The sequence below is a fragment of the Apium graveolens genome, unplaced genomic scaffold (genome assembly GCF_009905375.1).
Source record: "Apium graveolens cultivar Ventura unplaced genomic scaffold, ASM990537v1 ctg8054, whole genome shotgun sequence".
NCBI classification, from domain to species: domain Eukaryota; kingdom Viridiplantae; phylum Streptophyta; class Magnoliopsida; order Apiales; family Apiaceae; genus Apium; species Apium graveolens.
Genome location: NW_027420848.1, coordinates 40,197 through 55,356, shown reverse-complemented (window position 1 = coordinate 55,356; position 15,160 = coordinate 40,197). Strand labels below are relative to the sequence as shown.

Here is a 15,160-nt window from a genome sequence, read left to right as displayed (position 1 = left end):
ATTCGTTGTAAACGTGTAGGTCGCTCCACACTTTACGAAAACGAAACCCTGTAAGGGAACAAATAGACTTAACTTCTGCGAAACCTATTCAATGTTTCCCAAAAGTTGGGGGCAAATGATAGGGATAAATAAATTATGATTGTATAATTAAATACTGCATTAATTGTACAAGCTGTGGGCTGCTAGGCCCAAATAAGATGTATAATATCAGACCAGAAAGGTTAAGCCTGATGGACCAGATCACGCCTGTGGAATAAAAAGGCCCAAAAGCCTGATTATTAACTAATTTCGTAATTAATAATAAAGGAAAAATCAGCTATTGAAGAGTCCCGATAAGGATATAAATCCTTATAGATTAGCCTCAAGGGGACCTAAAGGATAAGGAATCAGCTTCCTACTTCCTAGGACTCCTAAGTCTATCCTAATTCAGAGGCTTGTCCACCAAGTCTCCTATACCAAGTCCAATTCAAGGACTCCCACATCTATATAAGGGGCCTCACCCCACAATCAGAACTCGTTTTTTTGACTTGATCCTTGGCAATCAGCAAGGTACGTAGGCATCTGTTAAGGCAGATTGAGTCACGACAAACACAAGAGCAGTCAAATCGACTTGGAGCTCACGTTCCTTAGTATTAAATACAGCAAATATATAGTTTTAATCCATAACAGAATTAACATAGGAAAAGGTAAAAAGGGGAATGGAGTATGTGGGCCACTCCCGCAATATTTTATTGCGCCCTCGCAATGAAACATAGCGGCAATAGCGGATCCTAGCCATTCGTTTTTTACTTCAATGGTCCTGATTTGTTGGTTGGATAGGGTCCCTATCCAACTATGGCTGCGGATAAGGACCCATTTTTATTTGTAATCAATTTAATACTATACTCCAACACGATGAAATGCCCAAATATTATATTAAATTATATGAAATTAAATATAAAATAAAATATTTATTCACATATGTACAATTTATACTTTAATGTTAATAATATGTGATATATATCATAAACTCCCACCGTCTCATAGGTTGTTAACATCGTTAGGGGAGTTGTTGAGCAAATTAAATCATTTGACAATTATACCCCTACATAATATGTGTATAATATTTAATTCACCTTGTCATTATTTATTTATTAAATTATCAATTGTTGTATAATTAATATATGCATACATACGTACATAATGTGTGATATATATATAAATATATAAATTAATACAAAGACATACAAACACATGTATATATAATACATACTCGTATATTCTTATTTGTCATCAATCTAATATCGTCATGAAATGGCGAAATATTATATTAAATTCAATGAAATAAAAAATAGAATAAACTATTATACATACATGTACAATTTATAATTCACTATTAATCATTCTATGACATATATTACTCCCACTGTCACATATGTTGTTAACATCGTTGTTAGACATAGAAATTGAAAAAATGAATTATGTTGAAGAAAAATTAGAAAGCGGAGGTAAATTTTGGAGCCATTATAAAAAATAATATGTTATTTTAGGATATATTAACAAATCTTTGGAACATCCCAAAATAGAATGTTATTCGGACGGAGAGTATCATATGTCATTCAGTGAGTAAACTTACAATTACCTATATAGTATGACTCATCAGTCACATTTGTAACACATAAACACATTAAATAATTAAAAAATAAATTATAATTATTATATATTTAGAGTGATTGACATACATAAGACACACAAAATCACTTGCATTTATTTTATTTTCTAAGCATTAACATATTACAAATATCATTTAATTATGAAATGGAAAAAAATGTATACCAACATAATTATTACTTACTGCGAATTCACAATTGCAAACATACCTTAATTACTCATGTCAATATGTATAAACAAATAAATAATTCATTCAGTAGATAACAACATAAATATACGTCAACAATTACGATAAAAACAGTTTCCATTAACAAAATTTAGAGTATACTCGTGCATTACATGGGATATAGAGTTAGTTTAGACTAAAGAGTAAAGACTCGTTACTGAACCTTTTCTAGTACGAGTTTTTCGTCCCTACTTAATTAAATGGACTTTGTTGGGAAAAAAAAAATTGGATTAAGCGAGATGATTTTTAATATAATAAATTAACCATGTGAATGTTTTTTTTTAATTCTAGTTTAATATTCTTAACCAGATTAATAAACCTAAATTTTTTTCACAACCAATTACAAAATCTAAAAGTTTAATGTTTGATTTCAAAGTATATATTATTTTCATCCAGAAATATTAATCGAAAATATTATTATATTTAGCAATAACATAGACCAAAGCCATCTGAACAATGCAAAACCTTGAGAACTGATGAGCACACTTTATTCTTCCTTTAGATAAGCACACTTTGTTTAGTCCAATAATTCAATTACAAACAAGGTCGTATCACATCAGCAGAGCTACATATATCTTTATAAGCAGTCTATCATATCATAAACAAAAAAGATATATCAATTCGCCCTAAATTTCAACCCCTTATCAAAAAGTACTTATACCCCCATCCTCGAAAACAAAGCCCACGCGCATCAACCAAAAACAAACCACAGGCACGCTATCCATTCGCCGCGTGCAACCACAAGTCAATTACTGACACCTGCGTCGGATCCACGTTGATTTCATTTACGTCTTGAACACACGCGCTATATATCACGTGATAAACTCACAAGTTTCTCATTCCGTGAGCTCTCTCCATTGATAGCTCTGTATGAATACATATGCCCCCTATATATATCTACTATCTCTCTCCTTGACTCTCCTTACAATTCTCGGCGAGAGTAAAACAATACAAAAAACAAAATATAAATTATAGGTAATTATAGTGATAAAAACGAGTTGCGTCTTCATCGGTGCACTACGTTCCCTATATATTCTCGTCCCGATCTCCACTGGTATGTATATATATGTGTATCCATATGTCTGATTACAATTAATTACGTGTGTTTGTTTTGTTTGATGTATGTATATGTGTATAGATGTATATGAAACCCTAATTGAGTTTGAAATTGAGAATAAAAAGTGGATCTGCAGGTAATAGAGGAGGGCAGATATGTCTTCATTGAGCAGAGCTGTTTTTCTCATACTGCAGTTCTTAGATGAGGAGAAATTTAAGGACACTGTTCATAGGTATGTGGTTTCTGTTTTTGTTTTCCGATTTCGTATATACAGGGTCGTGTTTTATGGAGAACAGTATTCATGTGTGAACTCGTGATAGCAATTGTTTTGCACTTTTCGAGTTTTCTGTGTGCATTTTCTGTTTTTTTTTAAAAAAAAATTAGAGAATATTCATGTAACTGCTTTTCAGCTGAGCACGAATTTGTATAAAAGTTTTCAGCTGAGCGCGAGGCTGAATATGTAAATTGTTGATTTTGTTTATGGTGCTGTTTTCAGCTGAGCGCTAGGCTGGACATGTTTATATTTGATTTTTTGATTATGGTGTTTATTTGTGTATTGGCAGGGGGTTTTGTTTCTGGTGTTTTAGTTTTGAGATTGTTTTTTTGTGATGTTTGGTATTGGTGTTTTTGTTTATGGTGTGAAGGTTGGAGAAGGAATCAGGGTTTTATTTAATATGAAGTATTTTGAAGATACGGTTACAAATGGAGAGTGGGATGAGGTCGAAAAATATCTGTCTGGGTTTACCAAGGTTGATGATAATCGATACTCTATGAAAATATTCTTTGAGATTCGGAAACAGAAATATCTTGAAAGCTTTGGATAAGTAAGTTTTTGTGTTCAATTACTGTGTCTATTTGTTGGGGGTTTTAGAATGCTGATGGATGTTATTTGTTGTGTTTTCATTTGATCCAGGCCTGACTATGGGAAAGCGGTGGAAGTTCTCAGGAAGGATTTGAAAGTCTTTTCTACCTTTAATGATGAACTTTTTAAGGAAATTACTCTGCTCTTGACATTGCCAAATTTTAGGTATATTGGCTAATATGTCGTTTTTCTATCATTTCTGAATGGATAATTGGCGGAATCAAAATGTTGTTAGTGGAAAGTTCTGTTGAACTGTTGAAGTGATATTGGTAGATACAATATTTTTTTTTTTGATGCTGTTAACTTTCTCATTTTCTATTCTGATTGATCGCTTAGATCTATAATAATCTTATTTGCTAGTAAGGGGCTAAAGAGAAAGTGTTGTTCTTTTCAAATCATATAGTATAAATTAATTTGTTGATCTCTTCTTTTCATCTATTTAATGCCACTATATCAGGCAGTATATGTTTGCCAAGATCTTGGAGGGCATGCTAAGCGTCTCTATATCAAAAACTGGATGTGAAAACCAGTGGTTGTGGATAAATATATTATGACCTTTTATTTAGATTTTATTGAAATTTAATCAATAATTAATTTCTAGGGAGAATGAACAACTTTCGAAATATGGAGATACTAATCAAGCAAGGTTATAATGCTTGGGGAGCTTAAAAAGTTGATCGAGGCAAATCCACTTTTTCGAGATAAGCTTCAATTTCCCAGCTTGAAAAACTCAAGGTTGCGGACGTTGATCAATCAGAGGTAATTATTATTATTACTGTCTGTTGTGGATATCTCAAACATTCCATCACCTCCATGTTTCCATTTTCAGCTTGAATTGGCAGCATCAGCTCTGCAAGAATCCAAAGTCTAACCCTGATATTAAAACCCTATTTGTGGACCATTCATGCGGACAAGCAAATGGTGCCCGGGTTCCCTCTCCAGTTACCAATCAGCTTATGGGTTCCATGCCTAAAGTGGGGGTTCCCGCCTCTAGGTGCTCATGGTGTAAGTTCACAAGAGACTGTCTCATAGTTAGGAATTCCCACTCAATAAGAAATTCGGATTTATGATTATTATATGTTCAACATGTGACCACTTCTTCTTTTTACTTTTTAGCCATTCCAGGCTTCACCTGCATCTATCACTGCCTCTCTTGGGGGATGGATGGCTAACCCATCCACCATGCCGCATCAGGGGATTCCTGGAGGTCCAATAGGATTAAGTGCTCCTAATAATGCTGGTAATCTTATTTACTCAACACAATTATGTAACTAATATGCGGCAGTACTTCTTATGTTCTCACTCAACTAAACTAGTCAACATCAGTGACCGTATTAGTTAATTATGGTTATCTATAATGATGTAATAACCCATTTGCCCCACACTGTGAAGTACTTCGAGAGCTCAGTGGTGTATATGTCAAGCTTATGACCTACTGTACTGATACACTATACATTGATTCAAGTTTTTTTTTGGAAACCACATTGATTCAAGTTGCATGACCACCTTTTAAAATAATCAGAAACAAACATTTCGAACCGCCTAATTTTTTTAATATTTGATGTTCAAATAGTACAATACATATGATCTGATTTTCGCAGATAAATTGTAGACCATATCATTTGTGTTACTTTGGATTGGTATCAATATGTCAGAATCATATTGACGGAAAATCTAAAACCAGTATTTATATGAAATATATATACATATAATAGTTGCACACCGTTCATAGCGAAGGAATTGACTGATTCTTGATGATGCTTCTGTTGAAAGTCTTCATCCTGGGCTTCACCACTTCAATATCATGTCTCTGAGTTCCTGGGAGGATTTCTTATCATTGATATAAGGACTTGACTCGGTGTCTTTTAAGTTAAAGGATTATTTGTTAGTACCTACCAGGAACAGATCTACGTTATGGGTGATGGGGGCACTTGTGCCTATTGATTTTTATGCAGCATATGTTGCTTATATGCTATTAACACATTATGAGGTTTGTCCCCATGGATAAGGCTTGTAACATTAAATCAAGGGACCGTGGTTGGAATCCTAGTTATTTATTATCTGTTATTATTTGTGTTTTTCTCTTAAGTAAATATCTTTAAATTGTAAAAACCATTGGGTTTTTTTCGAATCAAGCTGTGCTAAAACCTTTATTGATGCCAGACTGTGGCTGTGTTACCCTTTTCTTTAACTATTTGCTTGTCTAGCATAGTCGCAGCATAGTTTATTTATATTGTTTGCCAGTCATGTTTATTCTAGCTTACTACTTCTCAGCCAAGTATTGCATCCTTACTCTCAATACTTCGTGATAGCATTTCCTTACTCGCAATAATTTTTGATAGCATCTATGCTGAAGCGTCCTAGGACCCCTACTACTAATCCAGCAATGGATTATCATACTGCAGATTCTGAACATGCACTGAAGAGAGCAGCTAGACCTTTTGGGTTAATGGATGAGGTACTGTCCACTCCAATTTGCTCTCAGTTGGTCCTCTTCATTATAATATTTTCACTATGTGCCAGATCTTACAAGTTTCTCTGGACTCTTTTGGGTAAAGATATAGTATTATCACACCATTTTGTTTTTCATATTGTTACTTTTATTTATTTGTTCAAGTTACCATAGATATTATTTGACTGGCAATTGGTTTTATTGGAAACTTTGATTTTGCAAACTGTAGTTTTCTGTCTTTCGCATGGACTATTAGTAATATGAAATGTTTAGCCTGATCCTTTCCACCTTAGACTTCACAGGGCAACAATCTTCCTATCAATATTTTGCCCGTCACGTATCCCAGCCAGACTCATCCTCACAATTCATATTCATCCGATGACTTGCCAAAGACAGTTCTTGCCAATTTGAATCAAGGTTCTGTGGTCAGAAGCATGGATTTCCATCCGGTGGAACAAACTCTTCTCTTGGTAAGCTCTTACTGAGATATAGCATTATTAGCTTCTACCTAAACTGTGGAATGAAAGAACTATCTTATATCTCTAATTTTTGCATGTCAGTTGGGACGAACATAGGTGATATTTCAGTGTGGGAAGTAGGTAGCAGGGACAGACTTGCTTTTAAGAATTTTAAAGTATTGGACCTTGGGGCATGTTCAGGGACTGCAAGTAAACAATTGTACCCATAATTATGCTAAGGTATGATGTGTCTTGCTCCTACAACTAATTATCGAATTGTTTCCTTTCTCATTGTACAGGCATCGCTAGCAAATGAGTATACTGCCTCGGTCAACCGGGTGATGTGGAGTCCTGATGGAACATTATTTGGTACATTTCAGATTTTTTTTAATTGTTTCTAATATATGTTTCACTAAATGGATGTTTCCAATTCAAATAAATTCTTCCAAACTGAATGACACTTCCTTAATCATCAAATTATCTAAAACTTTCCATCTATGTGTATGCTTTAGATCGTTGACTCTCTCTCTCTCTCTCTCTCTCTCTCTCTCTCTCTCTCACTCTCACTCTCACTCACTCTCTCTCTCTCTCTCTCTCTCTCTCTCTATATATATATATATATATATTATATGTAACAATGAAAAGTTGATTTGTTGGTGTATATGTTTATCAGATTAGTCGTTCAATTATGTATATTCTATTCTCTGATTCAGGTGTTGCATACTCTAAGCACATCGTGCATATTTATACTTTTCATGGGGGTGACGATTTGCGGAACCGCTTAGAGGTTTGTACTATGTATTGAACTTGAAACAACCATGTAGTTGTATATCCTATCTGGGGTTATAATTTGTTTAGTTTATTATTTTGTTTAACTATTTTAATTATCAATCTCCAGATAGATGCTCATGTTGGCAATGTCAGTGATCTTGCCTTTTCACATCCAAATAAACAACTGTGCATTATAACTTGCGGGGAGGACAAGGCTATCAGGGTTTGTTTTGTTACCATATACATCGCACAAAAGGATATGGTCATGGTTGTAGTATTAAGAGCTTAGAAATATGCAGGTATGGGATGTTGCAACTGGAGCTAAGCAGTACAGTTTTGAGGGTCACGAGGCACCTGTTATTCTGTATGCCCGCATCAAGGAAAACATTCAGGTACCTAATTATTGATAACGCGCCTTCTTTTTATTACAAGTATATAAAGTAAAAGAATATAGTTGGGAATTGGGAAGTAAAGGCAGTTTATGCGACTTGAAGTATATATATCTTTATATAAAGCAGAAACTACATATCATCTTACTAATCTTAATTTAGAACATTACATTTAATTAACTGTTTTAATTCTTGTGCCAGTTCATTTTTTCAACATCTGTTGATGGGAAGATTAAGGCCTGGCTTTATGACAATATGGGTTCTCGAGTTGATTATGATGCACCAGGACAATCTTGTACTAGAATGGCCTATAGTGCTGACGGTACAAGGTACAAGATGCTTTCATATATCTTTGTCTTCTTTGTTTCCATATATCTGTAGCTGGTGGCTTAATCTTTTAGATACTTTGTATCATTTTTTTCCTGCGCAAATTGCAGACTTTTTTCATGCGGGACTAGTAAAGATGGAGAATCCCATATTGTTGAATGGAATGAAAGTGAAGGTGCCGTCAAGCGAAGTTATGTTGGTCTTGGAAAGCGATCTATGGTGTTGTTCAATTTGATACGACGAAGAACAGGTTCTTGGTCGCTGGGGATGAGTTTGTTATCAAGTTTTGGGACATTGATAATGTTAACCTCTTGACAACTATTGACGCAGATGGTGGATTGCCGGTAATAACAAAATGACTTGTTGAATCCATATACTGAATTTTTCTTTACGTTACTTATACTTTTTTCCACCTGTTGCTTTCTCTTAGGCTTCACCATGCATCCGATTTAGCAAAGAAGGCATACTTTTGGCTGTTTCAACAAGTGAGAATGGTGTGAAAATATTAGGGAATGCTGAAGGTCTTCGTCTTGTTCGTGCGGTAGACAATAGGGCACCTGATCCTTCTAGGGTTTCTGGGATTGTTGCAAAGGTAAATTACCAACCTATACAGAAATTTATTGAATGGCTCTAAGTTGGTCATGATTATTAACATAAATTGATCATTCGCAGTCGCCTGTTGTTGGAGCATATGGTGCTTCAAGTTGTCTGCTGTAACAAACATTGGTGCTTGGAAAGAGGTGCACCCGTCACAGCCATTGTGCCACTGGTAAGTACAGACATTAGTGTGATCTGGAGAAGGATACTTATCTTTGAATCTATGGTTCTATTTACTAAGTCAATTTTTTTTTTTTATATGTAAATCTACTGCTGCAATTTGTTATATCAATCAATTTTTTGACAGGAGGTTTGACATGGCTACTTTTTTGTATTTTTTTTTACTAATTTAGCTATTTAATCATGTAGAATGGAGATGGTCGATCTTTGCCCGATGTAAATCCCAGAATAACTGATGAAATGGAGAATTCGAAGGTTTGGAAGCTGGCAGAAATCAATGAACACGCTCAACTTCATTCGCTGAGACTGCCTGACATTCTATTATCCGTACGAGTATGTATCTGTTAGTTGTGCATAACATTATGATTTTTTTGATATTATTGACATATGTACTGTACAGTTGAGGTTACTATCATATTATTTTTCCGATATGATTTGAAGAACTGCTAAGGTGGGTTATTGCACTATTTAATTTATAGTTTTAAGTGTAAGGGCATTCACTGCATACAGTTGTATACATCCTCTCCAACAATGTAATAGTTGTTGAACAGTAGACTAAATTCTCTGTGACTGATATCGTACTGGGGTTCCTGTTCTTTAGTGCAATGCTTATGGTTATTTTGTCCTATCAGATTTCCAGGTTAATTTATACAAATTCAGGAGCGGCCATATTGGCGTTAGCATGTAATGCTGTACACAAACTTTGGAAATGGCAGAGAAATGAACGGAACCCGAGTGGAAAGGTACTTTTTTGGCTCTTAAGCTCTGATACAGTAATTATCTATCCTTGTCTCATCAATATCCTTCTATTTGCAGGCAACTACAATGTTCCACCACAATTATGGCAGCCTTCTAGTGGCATATTAATGACCAACGATATCAGTGAAACAAAACCGGAAGATGCCCTCCCGTGTTTTGCTCTTTCGAAAAATGATTCTTATGTCATGTCTGCCTCGGGAGGAAAGATTTCTCTGTTTAACATGATGACATTCAAGGTAACTAATTCCACAGTTTACAGTTGGTCTCTGTCAATTTGATTTTTGTATTTTCTGTTTTCGTAAATTTATTAATTTGTTGTGACATTTTTAATTCACTTTCTCTGTGCAGACTATGACGACATTTATGCCCCCGCCTCCTGCTGCAACTTTCTTGCCTTCCATCCACAAGACAACAATATTATTGCAATTGGCATGGAGGACTCTTCAATACAAATATACAACGTTCGGGTTGATGAGGTCTTTGCCAGTACTGACACCTAATACTTTGTACCTGAATTAAGTGAATATTGTTTCTTCGTAGTCTATAACTATTCATTTACATAGGTGAAAAGCAAGTTAAAAGGTCACCAGAAGGGGTTACTGGCCTTGCCTTTTCCAAGGTTCTAATATACTTGTATCATCAGGAGCCGATGCTCAGGTATTTCTGTGGTCATTAATATGATCAACATCTTTGCCACATGTAGAAGATGTTATATGCTTATGTCGAATGTCTCTAGATGTGTTATAGTCATTTTCATACTCGTTTCAGATTTGTGTTTGGAGCATGGACGAGGGAGAAGCAAGCTAGTAAATTTGTGCAGATTCCTGCTGGTCGAGCACCAAACCCTCTTGGGCAGACCCGTGTACAGTTTCACCAAGACCAAAAGCATGTGGGTTGTCCATGAAACTCAGTTAGCGATTTACGAGGCACCAAAGCTTGAATGCATTAAACAGGTTTGCAAATATTAAGTTTACTCCAACATCTGATGTCGTCGTTTCTAAGTTGAGTTAAGTTTGAATTTGTCAAATTCCAACCTTTTTTTTATCAGTGGCTTCCCAGAGATTTAAGTGGCTCAATTACTGATGCTACATATTCATGCGATAGCCAGTCCATATATGCGACTCTGGAAGATGGAAGCATTAATGTTTTTACTGCCACAGCACTCAGTCTGAGGTGTTGGATTAGCCCCGCTGCTTATTTACCTGCAATCCTAGGTATGTGCGCTAAACACCAAAAATATAAAAAATTATTTAAGAGGTAATGTGATCAATGATTTCCCTCGTAACTTTTGCCACTATTACACAGCGTGAGGGCATATCCGCTTGTCATCACAGCACATCCTAATGATCCGAATCAGTTCGCTTTGGGACTTAGTGATGGTGGCGTTCATGTTCTTGAACCCCTGGAATCAGAGGAAGGTGGGGTACCGTGCCTCCTAGTGAAAATGGTGCAGGCCCTAGCACGAACCCTGCCTTGGCAAGTTCGTAGCAAACTCCCATCAAGGTGAACTGTATATAACTTCAAATGCTCCCAAAGACTGTTGCAGAGGAGATATAGTTAGGAACAGAATGTTGTAGGACAGAGCTCTGAATGCGGCGTAGTGTTGAATATAGAATATGTTGCAGGCCGTGGGCCTGGAGAAGTCTCTCCTTGCCAGATCTACATTAGTATAATGAAAAGGCCAAAAAGAGAATAACTTCGAACTGATGGAGGAAAACTTAAAATACTTGATGCTCATCACAGATGATATAATTTACAGTTTCTAGTATCTCGAAGTACGAATATTTAAATTTTATGATTCCCATTTTACATGTTTTGAGATCTTGGACCAATTAGCAATTTATCATGCTGAATATGGGTTTTTTAAGGTTAGCAATTTATCATGCTGAATATGGGTTTTTTTAAGGTAGTATAGGTGTTTATGTTAAAGGGGCGTTTTGATAATGGTTGAAAATCAGAATAAGAAATGATAATCAAGGATAGAGAATGAAATGATGTGGAATCCCATTTGCATCTCATATACCAAAATTACTAATTTAGATATTATTAAATTGGTATTGATTTAAAATTCTGATTCTCGTTGACTTAACTCATAATCATGAACTAAATGGTCAAATAAAATAAAATTTGTAGGCATTCATAAATAAATTAAATTTATTTTCATATTATTATTCTCTGTTTTTTTTATTTGTCATTTGATTATTGCACACATTTCAATGTATCTTGACTAGTTGGAAATATTATTTAATTTTTTTTATGAATTAAAATATAAGTTATCTACTTTTATTATAAAAGAAAGTTAAAAACGATAATTTCTAACTAACCGCTCAAAACACAATATGTGTAAAAGTCAAAGTGACAAATAAAAAATAAAGGGAGTAATTATATCTACGGGACTGAAAAACTGAAGTAACTTTAAAAATTGTTGAAAGTCGTAAATATTAAATTATAATTATAATTAAATTTCTCCACGTTGAAAACATGGTTATAACTAACAGAAAGCAGTAGCCTCGTAGAATAAAGAAAGTTTGTTTTTTTTTTTTACAAATAGGAATTATCCTTAGGATCTGTTTTAAGATATTTTTAGTGTAAACTAGAATCGACCCCACAACTAACATAATTTCACCGGAATAGTTCCGGATCAATTAAGCATAAATTTTGAAAATACTAAAAAATTAAAAAAACAATTTAAATATGATATATCACATTAATAGTTGGCAACCTCTTAATAATAATATGAGACACCGTGCATATGTGCCTACAAATCGAAATTAGTCTATTTTATGCCACGTTATTTTATAAAAAAATTAAGAAATATTATTTGGGGTACCTAACATTACTCATAAATTTTTAAACCTTAAATATTACATCATGGGTTAATAATAGACAAGTAAACTTACTCCGTGTCTCATTCATTCGTATTGTTTTCCTTTTTGAGATTAACTCAATCATCTCATATTAGTTGTCACATTTCTTTTATAAAAGTTAAATCGATCAATTTTTGACCAAAATTTACATATTATTCTTAATTATTTTTTATGTTCAATTATAAATTATTAATAAACTTCTGTCAATTTAAGTCAATTTGACCGACACAAATCCAAAGTGAGAATTAAAATGAGATGGAGGGAGTATCATTTAATTCTATAATTTGAAAAATTATCGAAAATAATAAAGTTCTAATTAAAAATAAACTAAATCCACTACTTTTTATATTACATTTTTTTATTCACTTTTTTTATTTTTTTTCATAAAATTACATAATTATTTAACCTTTATGTCCATTTCATTCGTATAGAAATCAGCTGAACGACTAAAAGAAGTAACTCAGTAGTGGTGAGTCGGTGACTGTCCATCTTATTTCATGGGGTCATCTGGCCTGTACAGAACTAATGTAATTGGGAAGGGGATTGAGCACAAATTTTAATGAAGAAAGAGAAACTAGCAATAAATAATAGTAAGAGTTAACCTTTGTTTTTTAATATCAATCCAATTTTAACGTTTTGGGCTGCTCAGCGAAATTTGAGGCCGAACTAATTAATTTTATCCAGTTTAAATTTAAATTAAGTTCATTTCATTATGGCACATTCACAAATGGGGCTGCACTTGCACTCAATTCTATTTTCACCCCACAAATAGATCGGACCTGATTTATCGTTTAAAGATTTGGAACCGACCCGAATATAACCATTTTATTCCCGGTTCATAAAATAAAAAAAAATTGATTTTCAGTCGGAAACCGATCCAAACCTGAAAAATTTCCGTCCGGACTTGAATGGATCTGAATTTATAAATAAATTATTTTAAATATACTTAATGTCTTAAAATGTCATATATAAAATTAAACATTTACACATATCAAAAAGGGTTCATTTTTCAATTATCAAAGCAGTTATATTATTCAACATGACAGTATTCTTCAGCATGGCAGTTATTTCCAGTTATTTGAGAAATGTTAAATGTATTTGATATTAGAAAAATTCTATTTTGAGAAATATAGGGGGATTACGACAATGAACCAATGAACGAAGTTTTTACGGTAAGTCCCATGTGATGAAAACCATGGGCTGAGGTATTGTATCATTATTTATCGTTGCCGCGTATTTACTTTTATGGATCATTGTTTACCTAGAACACACATATTTGTGCACACACACAAGCCGAAGGTCTTTTGAGGAAACAGTCTCTTTATTCTTTGGAACGAGGGTAAGTCTGCGTACGATATACCCTCCCCGGACACTGTCATAGGCGATATTATTGGGTACGATTGATTGATTGATTGATTGATTGATTGATATTTTAATAATCCAATTTGATAATAAATTAATATAATGGAACAGATTGATACAATACTCTAAATTAATAAATTTCGTATTTCATATAATAAAACATTGATATTTATATATTTAAAATTAAGCCCGCGGGGGTTGGCTTAGTTGGTTAAAGAGGGGATAACTATCCTCTTGATCATAGGTTTGAATCCTACTGGAGGAGCTTAGTTGGTTAAAGAGGGGATAACTATCCTCTTGATCATAGGTTCGAATCCCACTAGAGGAGAATTTATGATTATGCCTCATGAGCCAGAACTTGTCGATTAAATGCAGTTTACTTTGGTTCATGTGGTTTGCAGGCTATTGCGTGAGCTCGTAGAGTTTACCCAGTGCACACCCGAAGGGTAGCGGCTGCGGGTTATTACGATAAAAAATAATTAATATTTTCTTTTAAAATAATAAATTATGTATTTAATTTTAAAATTTATTGTCTTAAGAAGTAACATAACCTTTTCATGTATATATATTTGAAAGGAAAAAAATAAATTGTATAAAGTAAAATTTTATATAAATATTAAATAAAATGGTCCATATTGGCCTGATCCTATTTTAATCTGAATTTTTTTGATCTCGTCCAATCTTAGAGATGCACAAAAAGTCTGGTCCCGAAAAATCTGGCCCGGCCCGATCCAGTCAAAGCCCGGCCCGGTCCCGACCCAGTCAAAGTCCGGCCCCGTCCCGACCCAGGCTTAGGGTCTCGACGGGCCCTATTTTCAGGCAAAGCGCAGCCGGTTAAAAGCTCGGGTTTCGGCCCGACCCGGTCTTTGGCCCGACCCAATTAAAAGCCCGAAAAAGACCGTTTAAAATCTGATTATTCTAATATTTTTCCTATATATTTATGAATTTACATTTAATATGAATATAAATAATACTTTAAACACATATATATTTACATATACGTGATTAATAATATTATTTATATACTTTATTGCAGGATTACGGAAAGAAGATATAGTAAGTACACTATATATTTGGATAACACTGGTAAAACATATTATTTTATAAACATGTTTATTTTTTCCAAACTTAAATGTTTTCAACGAAATAATGTTTTCATAAAATATTTCATGCAAACTAATACATTTTTATGATGATCTAATT

At 34.0% G+C, this 15,160-nt stretch overlaps 1 pseudogene; it reads left to right on the top strand.

Annotated features, from left to right (window-relative positions):
- Window positions 1-3,088: 3,088 nt before the first annotated feature.
- Window positions 3,089-11,396, top strand: LOC141704614 (topless-related protein 4-like; annotated as a pseudogene).
- The last annotated feature ends 3,764 nt before the right edge of the window (window positions 11,397-15,160 follow it).